The sequence below is a fragment of the Pteropus vampyrus genome, unplaced genomic scaffold (genome assembly GCF_000151845.1).
Source record: "Pteropus vampyrus isolate Shadow unplaced genomic scaffold, Pvam_2.0 Scaffold177, whole genome shotgun sequence".
NCBI classification, from domain to species: domain Eukaryota; kingdom Metazoa; phylum Chordata; class Mammalia; order Chiroptera; family Pteropodidae; genus Pteropus; species Pteropus vampyrus.
This window is the reverse complement of record NW_011888958.1, coordinates 2200870-2217304: the sequence shown is the minus strand read 5'-3', so window position 1 is coordinate 2217304 and position 16435 is coordinate 2200870. Positions and strand designations below refer to the sequence as shown.

Here is a 16435-nt window from a genome sequence, read left to right as displayed (position 1 = left end):
AAAAAAAAAAATCTCAGCAAAGAGGGAATAGAGGGAACACACCTCAACATAATACAGGGCACACATGACAAACCCACAGCTAACATCATCAAACAGGAAAAAGCTTAAAGTGTTTTGCTAAGACCAGTCAGAAAGCAATGTCTCACTCACCTAAGGAATTTTTATCCCGTCAGGCACAGGCCTTGTAGAAGGGAGGCAAGATAAAGCAGTGAATAAACCTGGAAAAAATGTTATCAGCAATTCACCTACTTGGACTTTGTAACAGCAATAGTGGGCCAAAAAAATAAAATGCTTAAAACAAAAAAGAAGGCAAGTTAATTGCTTGAAAGTTTTATATGTTTGTGCGAGTGTGTGTATGTATATATTTTTGGTTGTTATTTAAGATACACTGTTTTACACTACCTATCATCATCATTCCCAATATATGTCTACTGGAAAACATCTCATTTTGTTTTCAAATGTAAAAAAAACAAAAAAACAAAAAAACAAAAAAACAGCTTTCTCAATTATTGTACCTTTTGAACTAAAATATATTGTTTTGCAAACTCAGTCAATTCTGATTATTCACAGTTAAGAGCAGATTACTCTATTATCACAATACCTGGTTCAATCATTTTCCACTGTAAAATATCTACCTACCTGTGAGGAATGGGGAATGAGTAGGCTAATTATAATGCAAATCACCTAGAAATGGGAAAGCATCTAGACAGCAAGAAAATTTTCTGGGTCTAATAGATAATAAGACACTCCCTAGAGCTTATTTCTCAGCAATAGTGAATGGACCACACCTCCATGTAATTCTTAGAGGACTATCTAAAATTATTATTCTATTACATCCAGAAATTAAGTAATAGCTATATTCAAACCTGTCACAGGCAATTTATAATTGGTGGGTAAGTATAATCAATAAGACAACCAAATTCTACAACTTTCCAAGTTTTCTTGTCTCGTTAAATAAAAAATTTTCAATATTTACCAGAAGTGTAGCAGGGAAAATGGTACAATACTAAAAAAAGATTATAGTTTTCATATAAAAAGCAGACAGAAAAAACGAACTTGATATATATAATAATACTGGCACTAGTTTCTCAAATCTATCATATGTATTGGAAACAAGTTTCCCAAATAATTCTCAAATTATTAAAACAAGGGAAAAAAAACAAGTAGACTTAAAAAAATAAGTAGTATTTTCTTAAAACCAAATCTCAAACTACAAATCTTACTTTGCATCTTGTTTATAAGTTTTTGTCTCTACTTCTGATTACAGCTTTGTTGATACAATAGAAAATTCAATCTATTTCAGTTCTTCCTGTTTCAGCCTCTTATTTTCAATATACTTCACTAGACAAGAAGAGCACAAAAAATTCTTATTGGACTCATACACCATAATTTTCTGCAAATACTCCTTTTTCACATATCATACATATTATTTATATACTTCAAGTAACACAAACTGTGGCAGATTATGTTTTCCAAAGATGGCTACAATAGCAGATTCCACTCCATATGCTCTTTCTATAATGTGGACACTCCTCCCTTCAAGTGATGGAGTGAGTCTATGTCCACCCCATCCTCTAAACCTGGGTGGACCTTTATAACGACCTCGACCAATAGAAAAGAGCAGGGTAACACTATACGACTTACAAAACTAAGTCGAATATGCCATGCAACTTCCCCTTGCTCTCTGGGATGCTCTCTTGGAAACCGGCCACCATGCCGTGAAGAAGCCAAGTAGCCAAAAGGAGAGGTCATGTGTAGGTGTTCTGACTGATGGCCCAGGCTGAGGTCCCTACCAACACCCAGCATTAACCATCAGACACTTGAGTGAGTAAACCTTCAAATGAGTCTAGCTTGCAGCCATTGAGCCACCCCAACCCTTCCAGCTACCCTATGTCACACCACAGGTTAACAGAGACAAGCTGTCCCCACCAAGAGTGTCTTGCCCAAATTGCAGATATATGAGCAAAATAAATAATTGGTATATTTTAAAAGACTAAGTTTGGGGTGGTCTGTTATGCAACAATAGGTAACTAACACAAGCTCATGAATGAATACACTTTGGAAAATGCACAAAAAGAGAAAGAAAAAAATCATGGTAAGTTTCACTACTGTTAACATTTTGACACATATCTTACAATCAAGAAAATGTTTAGCTCCACACACTTAAGATTTCAACTGCTTTGTTTTAACCAGAGTTAAATTTCTAAAGGCAGTCAGCTGTTTGCCTCTAACAAGAAACAGGAAGGAAGAACATTAGCATTCATTCTACTTCTCTTACCATTACTAATTATCTCTTTCACTTACCTGTCCTAAGTAAGGTGTCTGAGGATAGTTGGCCCACCAATATTCCGATCTATGGATGTGGATCAAGATCTTCAGTTGCAACAGCAGCTGCAGGGGCCTTCTTCCCTGGAAGAAGTTGCTTAAGGCCCAAATCTGAAATTTTCAAGGAAAGAAAATGCTAAATATAGACATTCTTTCAATCACTTATACTTCTAACTCTACAACTGAACAGGGGCTGACAGAGTGGGTTAAAATTACATGGAAGTGAATGTACAGACTTCACTAAAAAGGGAGTTGGGTAATGGGGACTCAACTTCCAGCTCTACTTCTTACTATCCATATGATCTTAATTAAAGCACAAACTCTCTGAGCCTAAGTCTCATGTGACAAAGACTGAGAGGAGTGGATCAAAATTTTGGGTTAGGAGTCTGACAGAAGACCTGGATTCTAAACTCAGTTATCATTATGCCTTGCTGTAAGAACTTTGATATTTCTCTGGGCTCAGAAACATCATCTCTAAAAGGCCAGAGTTGTATTAGAGAATGGCTCCTAAAATCTAATCCTCGAACAGGTGACAGCCATGACCAAAAGTGGCTATAAAGTTAACCAAATGTGCTTACTATGAGATTGTCCTTCTTATTTTCTTGGTGTTAAAATGAGATGATGTGACAGACAGTAGTAGTTGTTTTTGAAATACCCTAAAGCAACGGTCTCCAAACCCCCGGCCTTGGACTGGTACCAGTCCATGGCCTATTAGGAACCCAGCCTCACAGCAGGTAAGCCACCAGCAAGCAAGCGAAGCTTCATCTGTCTTTGCAGCCGCTCCCCAACACTAGCATCACCACCTCAGCTCCACCTCAGATCATCAGGCATTAGATTCTCATAGGAGCACAGGTCCCTGGTGCCAAAAGAGTTGGGGACTGCTGCCCTGAAGAGTCAAAATCTAAAGCTGTAACCCTATGTAAATAATCTAAAATTCTTTTTAGAAATTCTAGTGTCTATAAGATTCACACGAGCTCTAAAATTCTTCTACTTCTAACATTCTACATATTCATTCAATACTCAGAATATATAAAGGCTTATATGGGCCTAAGGAAAAATTAGTTAAAAACTGAAAGACATTAGAAACTTATTTTGTATAGACATCTACTTTCATATAATAATGTTTAAAAATAACCTGCAGAATAAGAACAGCTGAATTTCATTTCCAATAGATGCTCTAACAAAATAATTTCAGATGTAATTTTCAAAATGTATTTTTAGCCAACAATGTGTTTCACTTCATTGCTTCACTGGACTGACTCTAAAACAGGCTATAACGCTTCTGATGTTTTTACTTTCTTTTTTTTGGTTGTTTTTTTTTTTTTTTAACGCCTACAGCACCTGGTATTCCTAGGTGGTCTCCCATCCAAGTACTAACCAGGCCCAACCCTGCTTAGCTTCTGAGATCAGATGGGAACTTTCAGTTTTAACAGTTGAGCTAAGAGAACTAAACACATACCAAAAAAAAAGAAACACCCACAGAGAAATAATAAGTGTAGCAAATGCTTTTCAAATATGCCAGAAATTGCATTAGGTATATCACTAGTGAAAACAGTTGATATGTATTTGATCATAATATGCCAATATAATTAAGGCAACATTTATGTTTTGTCCATGATTACATTTCACATATTTCTGCCTGCATTATAGCAAAATAAAGGAAAAAACTCCTTACTATATTGTAACTATTTTCAAGGAAACAATTACTCCAATGATACTAATGAAGGAGCCATAATAAAGTATGGGTGTCAGCAGAAATTTCCCAATATCTTAGGACTGGAGCAAGCTAGGTGCTATATTAAAGATGAAATATGAATATAGAGTATTTCTAAAATAGTACCAGAAAGGAAAAAAATTCTAAATTTCTAAAAACACAACTGGAAACACAAACATTGAGAATTCACAGAATTAAATAAAAGGTTGTTGGTTCTAAGATTTGGCTTGCCAAATTTTCCCTATGGATAAATGCTCAATACCCACTGGACATTTTATACCACCTCCAAGATTAAGAGTCTTCTGCTAACTCTATGAAGATAAATGAACTCCCAGGTTATTTACACTCCAAGTAGCCACCACTGGAGGAACATATCAGAGAAGGACAACTTAAGCACCACATTTAAGCTTTAGTCAGACTTGGAAAACAATGAAATTGTTTTTGACATACTTTGAATTTGACATTGAATTTGACATACTTCCCACACAGAATATGCCTATAGAAAAAAAGTATATTATCTATTTTTTTAGATAGGACTTATTTTTACTTTTTTAAACTAGAATCTCTATGCCAGTTAAAGTAAAAACAGAAGAGGAAAACTTCTCAATTACAAATTAAGTCTTACCAGTCAACACTTGACTCTTGGAAATTCTGTTTATCTAACTAGATAGTCACTTTCCTCATATCTGAAGATAGTTGTCTCTTTCACCAACTAGTATCTTTTCAAAGGTTTCAGACCCCTGCACCATCCATCCAAGCTCAATTCAAAAAAACAGGTGTTGATTATGTCCTTAACACCCTCTCTTAATATACGAACATTAACAGCTCTTATAATTTCATTTCACCAAGGCCAAGTGTGATGTGCTACTCACAACTCCAAGCCTGTGCTACATGGCTCCAAACTACTCTTCTCAAAATGGCAGCAGGCTATTTTTTTCTCTTATTATATACTAATTCCTTGCTACTTAAAGTGTGGTTCACAGACTGGTAGCATAGTCATCACCCGGAAGCTTGCAAGAAATGCTGAATCTCAGGCCTTACCTTAGACCTACTGAATCAGAATCTGCATTTTAACAAGATCCTCGGGTGATTCATACACACGGAAAATTTTGAGAGGCACTGACCTAGTTCACTCATTCAGGGTCCCTTCCATGGGCTTTACAGTTCTTCTTTACTTATTTGGTATTTAAGAGACTGGATCGTTTTACTTTTGAGCATTTTAAGGCCCATCAAAGTGAAATGAGGAGACTTTAAATACGATTACCCAGTTTCTTCGCAACCTCCTTGAAAAGAGGGACTTCATTGTATCCTCAAGACCAAAACAGTGCCAGGCAAATATTTGTAAAAGGAACAAAACAGATAAGATACCGGATGTTTGGCTTAAATATTTTAGCTCTTCCATTTGCTATGTAAGCAAATGCTATCTAAAGGAAGGGAAGCAATAAAATATGAGGTCATCGAAATTTACAAAATGAAAAATATGCCACTTTAAATGACTTGATTAAGGTAACAAGGAAAGTTACTATTAAGTTCACAAGGTTCAACATTTTAATCATATCATTATATCATTATTAACATTACATTTTAGGTGAAATGACAATATTTCGTCTACATATACACTATCATCCAAGTGGCTAGTAAACTCAACTGTCCAGAGGAGTTGTGCACTCAGAGCTTAAGGAAGTCTAAATTGCTGGAAAGTATCCGTACATAAAAATTAAAGACCACATAATATGATTAATTTCTTCAAAACCAGAAGAAATAAATGCTTTCAATCCTTATCTAGCTCAAGTTGAAATAGAGGAAAGGAACCAAGGAAAAGAGTGAAAGTACAGAGAAGACAAAAAATCAGGGACCAGAAATAGCAACAGGACAGAGAACAGAACAGTGATTAAAAGTCATCAAAGGTCTTAAAGTGACTTAGAAACTAGAAAGGCAAAAGCGACTACAAAGGCAAAGAGCAAAATACAAATCGAAGTACCATCCACTTCGATAACCTCTAATGACATATAACGCAAGAAATTTTTAGAGCAAATAAATCCTAGAATATCTCCTAAGAGTAGTGTATCATTTCTCTCATCTACCATCTCACTTAAATTAACAAGGAACAAAGAAATACACCCCTAACCCTTAGAGATCAATAAAAAGCAAAAGGTTCAATATGTACTTTTTTTTTTTTTATGGCAAATATTGGTCGTTTTCCTTGATCTCTGTGAGATTTTCATTTTTAAAAAAAGGTTAAAATAAGTTTTAATTCCTTATCTACCTTTCACACCTCATTTTTACTATTTACTGTATTAGATTTAGTGCAAAATACAGGTGCAATCAATCCATACACAGATTTCTATTTCAAAAAACCTTTTCTAGAAATCTCTCAGTTATATGCAAAAAACAACATTAAGGTAAGATCAAGGTGGGGCAAGACTTCCAGCAATGGACCAAACTAGAAATAAAATCATAAGCACAAGATGCTCAACTTCACTAGTAGTAACCAAAGAGATGCAAACTGATATCATTTCAGATTGGCACATACTAAAAAGTTCAATAGTATTCAGTGTTTTATAACATATGAGGGGAGAATCTGGCAACCCTGTTTACTATTATTCGGACTGTATCTAACAATAGTTTATCAATATAAAAGCTTTTAGGAGAACAAACAGATTTCAAAACATGCCTACCTTTTGACACAACAATCCTACTTCTAAAAAAATTTATAAGTAAATGAATGTGTGCAAATACGTATGTACAGAAGAGCTATTATGTATGCTTAGCACAAAGTAGTTGTTCGGTAAATATCTGGTGAATGAATCGCTGCAGTATTGTTTATAACAGCAAAAATTGTTAACAGAAATGTCTACAAATAAACAATGGCATATCCACACATGGCCTGACATCATATAAAGCCATGAAAAATGATAAGGCAAACACACAATGGAATATACAGATGTCAAATTATAATGTACACCTGAAAATTATATAATTGTATTAACCAATGTTACCCCAATAAACATAATTAAAAAATTAAAAATTAAAAAAAATTTTAAAATGATAATGCAGAGCTATAATTATTGATTAAAAATACATCTAAATTTATGGATGTTAAAAAAAAGTAAAACATATGGCAGTTCCTCAGAAAAATTAAACATAGAATTACCACATTATTCAGCAATTCCATTTCTGGGCATATACTCAAAAGAATTGAAAAAGCAGAGACTTAAACAAATATCTGTACACCAATTATCTGTTCACAAAAGCATTATTCCCAACACACAAAAGATGGAAACAACCCAAGCGTCCATTGACACATTAACAAATAAACAAGAGGTGGTATATCATGCAATGGAATATTATTCAGCCTTAAAAAGCAATGTTCTGACCTGTGCTATAACATGGATGAACCTTAAAGACATTATGCTAAGTAAAATAAAGCCAGACACAAAAGGACAAATATTGTATGATTCCACATGATGTATATGAGATATTCAGAGTAGTCAAATTCAGACATAAAGTAGAATGATGATTGCCATGGACTGGCGGGAAGGGGAGAATGGGGAGTTACTGTTTCATGGGTACAGAGTTTCAGTTTGGAAAGATAAAGTTCTGGAGATGGATAGTGGTGATGGTTGCACAACAATGTGAATGTACATAATGCTACTAAACTATATACTTAATAGTTAAAATGGTAAATTTTATGTTATGTCTATTTTACCAAAATAAAAAAAAAACAATAATGCAAGCCACAATGCAACTTCTAGACTGAAATGAATGTTTGCTAATTTTTAAATCCTATGTTCATAAAAATGAAATTAGGAAAATAAACCACTACCTTGGTTATTCCTGATCCTACTCCTATTATTCAGGACTCCCAACACGAGTCATCAAGAACAAGTGAAAATATTCTCCCCTCCGCCCCGAGTTTCAAAGCATAGTGCCGAAAGTTAGTTTGCATACATATTCTAATAATTAGACACTGAATCGGAGTTAAAACGTGTAGCTTCTTTGCCTACCTTTACAATTAGTTAAGATTAAAGTCAAATAAAGTTCCAGGTAAATCAACTCACTTTTCTTCAGCAAAAAATTCATGCTATCTAGCAGAACATAGAATAATGAGGAACTCAAATAAAAGGAAATATCTGAAATATCCGAATATGCACACTAGAAAGTATGCAAAAAACTGAAGAATAAACTATTACGATATGAGCCTTTGAGAATATACAGTTTATGGTCAAAATAAGTAAAAGGGGAGCCAAGTCTGACATCAAAGTAAATATCAAGAATAGAAAGCCCCGACCAATCCCATCCTGCCCCTTGCACCCTCAGAGAATGGTGTGACTCTGGCATGACTCAAAATGTTTAGTTAGGGCATACCTAGGGAATTCATTCCATCAAGGAATGGCAGGTACTAAAGGGCTGAATCCAAATTTAGTCCTACCTGAAACTTCATTGACCTTAAGAACCAGATGTTTCCAGGTGTGGAAGCAGTGCTCCTGCTTAGCTAGGAGCATCACCTCATGGGATGCTGCCCTCTGACACACTCTATAGGTAAAGGAAAGCCAGGTCAACACATCTGCTTTCCAAAGGGAATCAAGACAACTATTTTGAACTGTGAAAATCAACTGTGAAATCATTTAGGTCACAATCAGCACTTAAAGAGAAAGAGAAATAGATGGAAAAGATGAGTGCATCACACATAGTAAGGGTGAATATCGATTTTTATTTTTCTTCCAACTGTGTATGTAGGTGTGGGGATCACTATCAAAAATGTTTAAAATTCACCATTGTAGAGCAATGCTTGTGCATGTGCACTTGAAGACATAAGCAAGAATATGTTTATAATGCCAACAAAATGGAAAACGACAAATGTCCACATTCAGGAGGAAAGATAAATTATGGTAGTCATACAATTAATATATATTTCTGAGAAAATGAACCGCAGTTACACACACACACACATCAATATGGATGAATCTTTAAAAAATGATGATTAGCTAAAGCAAATAAGAATATATATATGGGGTTCCATTTCTATAGCTAAAAAATAAGCAAAACTAAAGAGTATATTTTTGAAGTGCATACAAGAAGGAAAATACATAAAAGAAAAGGAAGGGAATAATAAATAAAACCAAAACAAAAATTTGAATATTTTTATCCCTAGTGGAGAGACAGGTGAATGGAAATCAAAGAGAAATGTACCAGCAATATTGGTAATGTTCTATTTCTTAAGCTGGGTGATGAGTTCACAGGTGTTGGTTTTATTACATACTTCACTACTTACATATACAGTACCATATTCTTGTCTACATATCAAGTACTTGACAATGAGAAGGGAATACAGTAAAGGAAGGAAGAGAAAAAAGGAGAGGGAAGGGAAAGAAAGAGAAGAAGAGAAAAAGGATAGACACCTGTAAGGTAGTCAACATGGACCTTCTCTCTCTCCCTGGAAAAGCAACACAGACTTCCATTAAATACAAGCTCCATCCTGAAACCCTACTAAAAAAAAGTTTGTCTTAAGAGCATAAACCTGAAACGCAAGCAGGTAACTTACCTATCTTCGGTTTTAAAAAATTAAGATATGCTTAATAAAAAGAAAAATAATTTTTAATAAAATAGTTAATACGTAAATGCTCAAGTATAACCATCCTAGAATTCATATTATTAAGGACATAGACACTTGCACCTATACATAGAAATGCCATGAATGAGACAGATACAAATGTACACTGACACAGAGTTGTATAGGAAAATCAGATACTATAAGGGGCAATGCCATTGGTAATATGATTTTCTGAAACAGTGAACAAGTCTTATAAACGTTCTGAACAAAACAAAACCAAGTACAATTTGCACTGAGTAAGCAGTTGCATTCCTGGAAAATTTAGTGTCTTTTAAAACCATGCAAAAAATGCTTTGTGTTTAAATGTAAAACAGAATTAGAATCAGATAAGTACAAACAGGTTTTTCATCTACAACAAGGTCTGGGGAATGTTCAAACATCATGCAGAACTGTCTCATACCTTGTGGGATGTATGGAATTCCTGGCTCCTGCTTATTGAATGCCAATGCTGCAACCACTCCGACCTAATCATTGTGGATAACAAAAGTGCACCCTCAAAGATCCAAACAACTTATAGGCGGGAACTGACCCCATTAAGAACCAGTGACTTCAAGAAAAGCTAGATCCCAGCATGGCCTCCAGAAAGCCCTTATTTTCATAACACTGTGAAGCAGGGTGTAATGATAAAGCCTAACCAATTCCTAACTTTGGCAAAGGAGGAATCCTCATACAGTAAAGAAATTTATTATTAAGGAAAGTATAAAGGCAGATAAAAACTTAAGGATATTCACCCTAAATGAAAATGACACATCAAACCAAATGTCGGCAGTCTTTTAACCCAAATGATGACAGTCTTTGAAAACAGTGTTATTTTGCTAAAATACAACAAATGTACCAAATGAAAAACACTATAATACTCAAAAGAGTATGTAATAGTTTACAAAGTATTTTTATTTAATTTTAATCAGTTAATTGTAAACTTTAATTGCTATGCTTTAATTGCTTTGTAGCAATTCTGTAAGACAGATATCATTATTCTTTTCATATTATTTATAAGGGGAACAATCTCAAAAACGTCCAAGCCACAGAGCTAATAAACTGACATAGGGCTTCAAGCCCTGATTTCAAATCCTGTTTTCTTTCCACCAAACTACACTGCTTCACTAAGATCCAACGTGGCAAACAGATAAAAGGAAGCTCATTGGTCAATACAACAGAAGCATTAATGGCAAAAGATTAAAGCCTCTTGATCTGTTTTGATATGACAGTTGTACTACATATATCAGTTATTTCTCAACATGAAAATTTTTTTAAATGTTGACGCTTTCGTATCTCATACTGAAAAAGAGAAAAAGAAAACTATTGGAAAAGGAAAAAGTAAAATTTTAGCAGTTACTATGACATATAGTGTCTAATTACTTCCTCATACTAGAAAGAATCTAGGTCAGAATCCTAACGCATCTCCTAATCAAACATTCCAGAATCCCACCATAGATTCTGAGAGAGAGAGACAGACAGAAAGAGAGAGAGAGAGACAGACAGAAAGAGAGACACACACACACACACACACACACACACATTTCAGCTTGGGGAGAAATGCATAACAATTAAGAACTTTATAAAACTTTGTACCAAAGTGCCTGTAACAGTCACTATATGGGTCCTCTCAGAAACACTTATCTGAAAATGGCTACATGATGGGTTGGCATATTGAGTTAGTTCTCATTCGTGACTGACTGACTGACTGACTGACTGGTAGATTAACTTTGAAACCCTAAATGGTACTGTGCCATGCCTCTTACTTGATAATACATTTTCGTGGTTCCAAACACCTATATGCACACAACAGTTCATGATATAAGACAAAAATAAAAGCAGAGACATACTCAGGGCTTGATATAAGAAGAAAAAGGAAGTAATATGTCTTATTATTTCAACTGAAGAAAAAAGGAAGCAAGATCATTTATCAGCAAGCACAATCTTCTTAGACACATCTCTAAAGAGCAGGATAATACCTTAGGCTTCCCTAAAAAATAGTAGTGGATGATAATCTACACGACTCATGCCTCCACTAATTCAAACCCCAAATCCAAGAATAATTTGACGTTTCTATTTTAAAAGGAAAAAATTTTTTAATTTATGCTTCTAAATTCATAAGGAAAGTTTAACTCACCAGAGTGAAGGCTTTAGAAGTTATAATACGCAAGCATGTTAGTTATAACTTAAACACACAAGTTAGAAGTCTTTCTTTAAATATTTTATTCCTCCTCCTGATTCTTCTTTCCAAAGAGGGCCTTTACCTCGACCATAACTATGGTTGTCTAAGCCAAGACCTCTCTCTCAAACACCATCTTATTTCCTCCCTTATGCACACTATAACATTCCTTTTTCTTGACTTAAAATTCACTCCACTACAACTTCCATATCTGTATACATACTGCACTAACTTTTTTGATTAGTAGCTAATAGAAAAGTATATGCAATAGAGCTTAAAAAAATATCAATTACCTGAATATTTCTAAAATACAACAAATACAAAGAATAAAGCACTTCAGCATTTCATTATATTGAAAAAAAAATTGCAGTTCATCCTGAAAAACCTCCAATTAAGACCATTAAGACAGAGATTAAAATTAGATTTAAATGTCAAACCCCAAAGCCTCAAAACACGCCATAATGCCCAGACACATCTGCAGAAATTTCAAATACTGATTGACAAGTGTTTGGGATACACACACATTCTAAACAAAGAAGGAATTACAGGACTCACTTGAAAATATAATAGCCACTCTCTCTATATGTCTATATATACATCACTTACTATGACAGCAGTGTTCTGAAAATATAAATACAAGTGCATATATAATTTCACTTCATAAGCACAAAGGAACACCAAGAGGTAGTAGCTATAATTCCAATTTTAAATATGAGAAACCATAGCTTTGAAAGATTAAAATGGCTCTAGTCAAGATAGTGCAGTATATTCACCCAAATAATAATTAATATATAAATGTATCAAATATATAAATAAAAAATGCATAGCTGCCTCAAAAAATAATATAAATAGTGATAGGGAACATAAATGCAAAATGGTAAGCAGTGCTGAAGCCAGGAGCCTACTGGGCTCCTTGTCCAGAAACAGGCAGTGGCAGCTGGGAGTTTGGCTTCCCTGGAGTACAGGGACTAAAACTGCTCCATGAAAGACAGAGGAACTATTGGAGGGTAGGGCTCCCTTACAGAGAAAGCGACTTGCCAGCTCTGCTGGGGGCTATGACTTACAGGCAATAACTCCCAGGAAGGTTGCAGGCCAAAGAGACAGCTTTTAAAACCAAGAAAGAAACCAGGCCACCTCCTAGCTCTGTGATTCGTCTGCCATACCTACAATACCACCAAAATCTCTGAGATATTGAGGCAGGAACCGTGAGATATTGAGGCAGGAACCGTAAGCCTTGTTCTAGCATTGGTGTCCAGAAGCACACATAAAACTATTATACACAGAGGGACAGTAAAAGTTAACTGAGCCTCAAGGATAGAAGACAACTAAAGTTGCTATTACATTCTGAATGGCATTCCAGTTTCCATTTCCTGAAGGGGTAGCTATTAAGACTGTTTCCAGTGCATCCTCACAACAGACTCTGTATTTACAAGATAAATCCTCATTACTTAAGGTAACCTAAGTGCTCCACATAAGACAGAGGAACTATTTTTAAACCTTTTCTACCTTCCCAAAAAAAACCATTATTCTTGTTACCTTGAAGGTTTTTTTTTTAAATGCAATCAAGTTACAAAAACGTATTTCTAACTGGTAGCCTCTGACAACTTCAAAACTAAGTATCTAGTTTCTCAGAGTCAAAGAAGAAAATGTCTTTATAACGAACCTTGTTGACTATCTAAGCAAAATTTATGTAGGATCTTTCAAATTCAGCCTTCCTATTATCAACCAGACACAGGACTTTCCTACCACCAGGAAGGGAGTGGTTTCCAGCTTTAGCATGACACAAGTGAAAGATTCTGAAAAGGAATTAAAAATAATCCTGAAATAACTCAGAATAAAAAGTGTGTTTTAGTAAAACAAGAATCAAATTAGTAATCCAACCCTTAAATTCTAGACCTACCTCTTCCACTAACTAGCTGTGTGACTTTTAGCTAACCTAACCTAGTCTTCAAGTTCTTTATCTACAAAACAAGGACACTTTATAAAGTCTCATGGGCTCTACTAATTCTAACATGACATTCTTTTAAACATATGATAAGAATGTTTGCTAAATGAAAACAAACTCAGCACTTACATGTTTTCTAGAGCTTCAAAGAACTTTATAAATGATAATGATCCTTGTACCACTCTTCTCTCCTCCCCTCAAAAAATCACATAAGCAAAATCTGAAAACAAAACATTTTCTTAAGTTTTCCAAAGTACTTTTTAATATGGTAATGTATATCCTAGAACTTTGATTGGATTATACACACACACACACACACACACACACACACACACATATATGTATATATATGTGTGTGTGTGTGTGTGTGTGTATATATATATATATATATATATATTTTTTTTTTTTTTTTTTTTTTAAGCAAGACCACCCTTGGTTGACCTCACAGATTGCAAGGACCTTGTCTGTTTACAATCCTTTATTTTTTTTATTTTTTACACTGACAGCACCTGGTCTTCCTAGGTGGTCTCCCATCCAAGTACTAACCAGGTCCAACTCTGCTTAGTTTCCGAGATCAGACGGGATTGGGCTTGTTCAGGGTAGCATGGCCGTAGACAGATTGAGGTATAATTTATACATACTAAAATTCATCTTTAAGTGTACATTTCTGAGTTTGAAAAACACATACAGTCGTGTAACCACCACGACAAGAAACAGAACAGACGCACACAACAGACAACACCCAAAAAAATACTCTCATGCCCTTTGTAGTCCTACTCCTGGCAACTATTTGTCAGTTTTCTGGCCCTTTAGTTTTGTTCATTCCAAAATATCATTAAAATGGAATCAGCCAGTATACATGGCCTTTTGAGACTGGCTTCGCTTAGCATAATGCAGCCGACATCCATATCCACGTTACTGCATGCACTGACATAGTATTCCACTGTGTATATATATGTACCAAAGTTTATCAGTTCACCAGTTCAATATATAGGGGTGTGCTTCCAGTTTTTGGCATTAGTATACATTTCTGTGTATGACTATAAGTTTTCATTCCGCTTGAGTTAAATATCTAGGAGTGGAACTATTGGATCATTACGGTAAATGTATATTTACCTGTTTACAAGAATCTGCCAAACCGTTTTACAAAAAGACTGTACCGACAATAAGTTTTTTAATGGTTTTGAGGAAAAATAAGTTTTGGTCTTGTCACAATTTCACAGAAAGTGCCTAAACAGATCCAGATATTTTCAGAGAAAATTATTTTCCTGTGTCCTATTCATAGAAAGTAGAAGTTAACAAAGGAAGTTAGACTTTAAAGATAATAGACTTTAAAATATGTCATTTGAAATCACACACATAAGCTCTATAGGCCACCAGGTGGGCGGGGGGGGAGGATGGGAGGATGGGTGTGTGTGTGGGTGTATGTGTGGGTGTGTGTGTGGGTGTGTGTGTGTGGTTGTGTGTGTGTGTGTGTGTTTCAATCCATTTGGCTAGAATGTGGGTTTAAACTGCCTATGTAGAAGAAGAGATTCCAAGTGGTTAAGTCTGTACAAATTCTGGTCTTCGGACATAAATGAAAAGCAAGCAGAAAGAAAGACATATAATAAAAGATTATCTTTCCAACTCACTTGTAAAGATAATTCTTAGCTCTTAATGAGACCAGTATTTATGAAACCTGCCACTTTCACTTTCTTGTTTATCCAGTTTAGATTTCACAGTTCATCAATACAATGACTCCTCACAGGCAATTCAATGTTTCTCATGACACTCTCCTAGCAAAACTCCAGCTAACCTTCTCCATGACTGCAAAAGAGCAGTGGAGTTCTGAAGAAAATAAGATATCCACACAGACTGATTATTCTCGTAAATTCACAATTAACAACCTCAATCACAGCAATATTACTCTAAAGCTTCCTATAGTGGCTGCTTTATACCTTGTCCTCAATCCCTAAACCATTATATCCTATATTTATATATTTTTTAAAGTATCCCATCATTCCCTAAACAGCTATGCTCCACCTCCTCCCCCATTTCTCAGTTACCCTTTATAGCCACACTTCTCAAAAAAGTATCAACTCTGCCTCTAATTTCTAACCCTCATTTCCTATTCAACATACTCCAAACTGGTCCACCTCCACAAGTTCATTGAAACTGCCCCATAAACAGACTTAAATAGATGCACACTTAAAAGGATGAATGAAAAGAGCTTAATGGAGAATCTATTTACAAAGGTGTGGACAGAATTAAGGTAACATATATATTTTTATTTTAAATGTACTATTATTTTCATCACATATTCTCAAGTGCCAATTTGCCTGTGTATTTATTTATCTTCTTATTGTGCCTCTCCTTCCACCACACTCCATAAGGGCAAAGATTATTAATTCAATTCAGACACCACTGAGGACCCACTACATGCAAGGAACTATGATAGGCAACTGTGAGAGTTACAAAGAATGTTACAGTGGCAAGAATCCTGTTCCCAGTATGTATATAATCTATTTAGGAAGAAAAATGTATACTTAACTATAATGCAAAGCAGACAATATGCCATATATGGAATCAAAAATACAGATAAAGTTAGAGAAAGTGATGAATAAGAAAGACTTCATGTAAGAAGATGGTTATATTACCACTTGAAAGGAAAACAAAGAAAAAGCATTCAAAGCAGATCAAACA

The 16435-nt window shown here is 35.0% G+C and overlaps 1 protein-coding gene and 1 pseudogene across 12 annotated transcripts in view; both read right to left on the bottom strand.

The window, feature by feature from the left end:
* The window catches only part of NUMB (NUMB, endocytic adaptor protein), a 138224-nt gene that overhangs the window by 104043 nt on the left and 17746 nt on the right, over positions 1-16435 (bottom strand). For all 12 annotated transcript variants that reach the window (XM_023537038.1, XM_011370909.2, XM_023537031.1 and 9 more), the window contains exon 2: positions 2305-2436. The gene's annotated coding sequence lies outside the window, so the exon portion shown is untranslated. The remainder of the gene's footprint in view (positions 1-2304; positions 2437-16435) is intronic.
* LOC111746135 lies at positions 14251-14369 on the bottom strand (annotated as a pseudogene).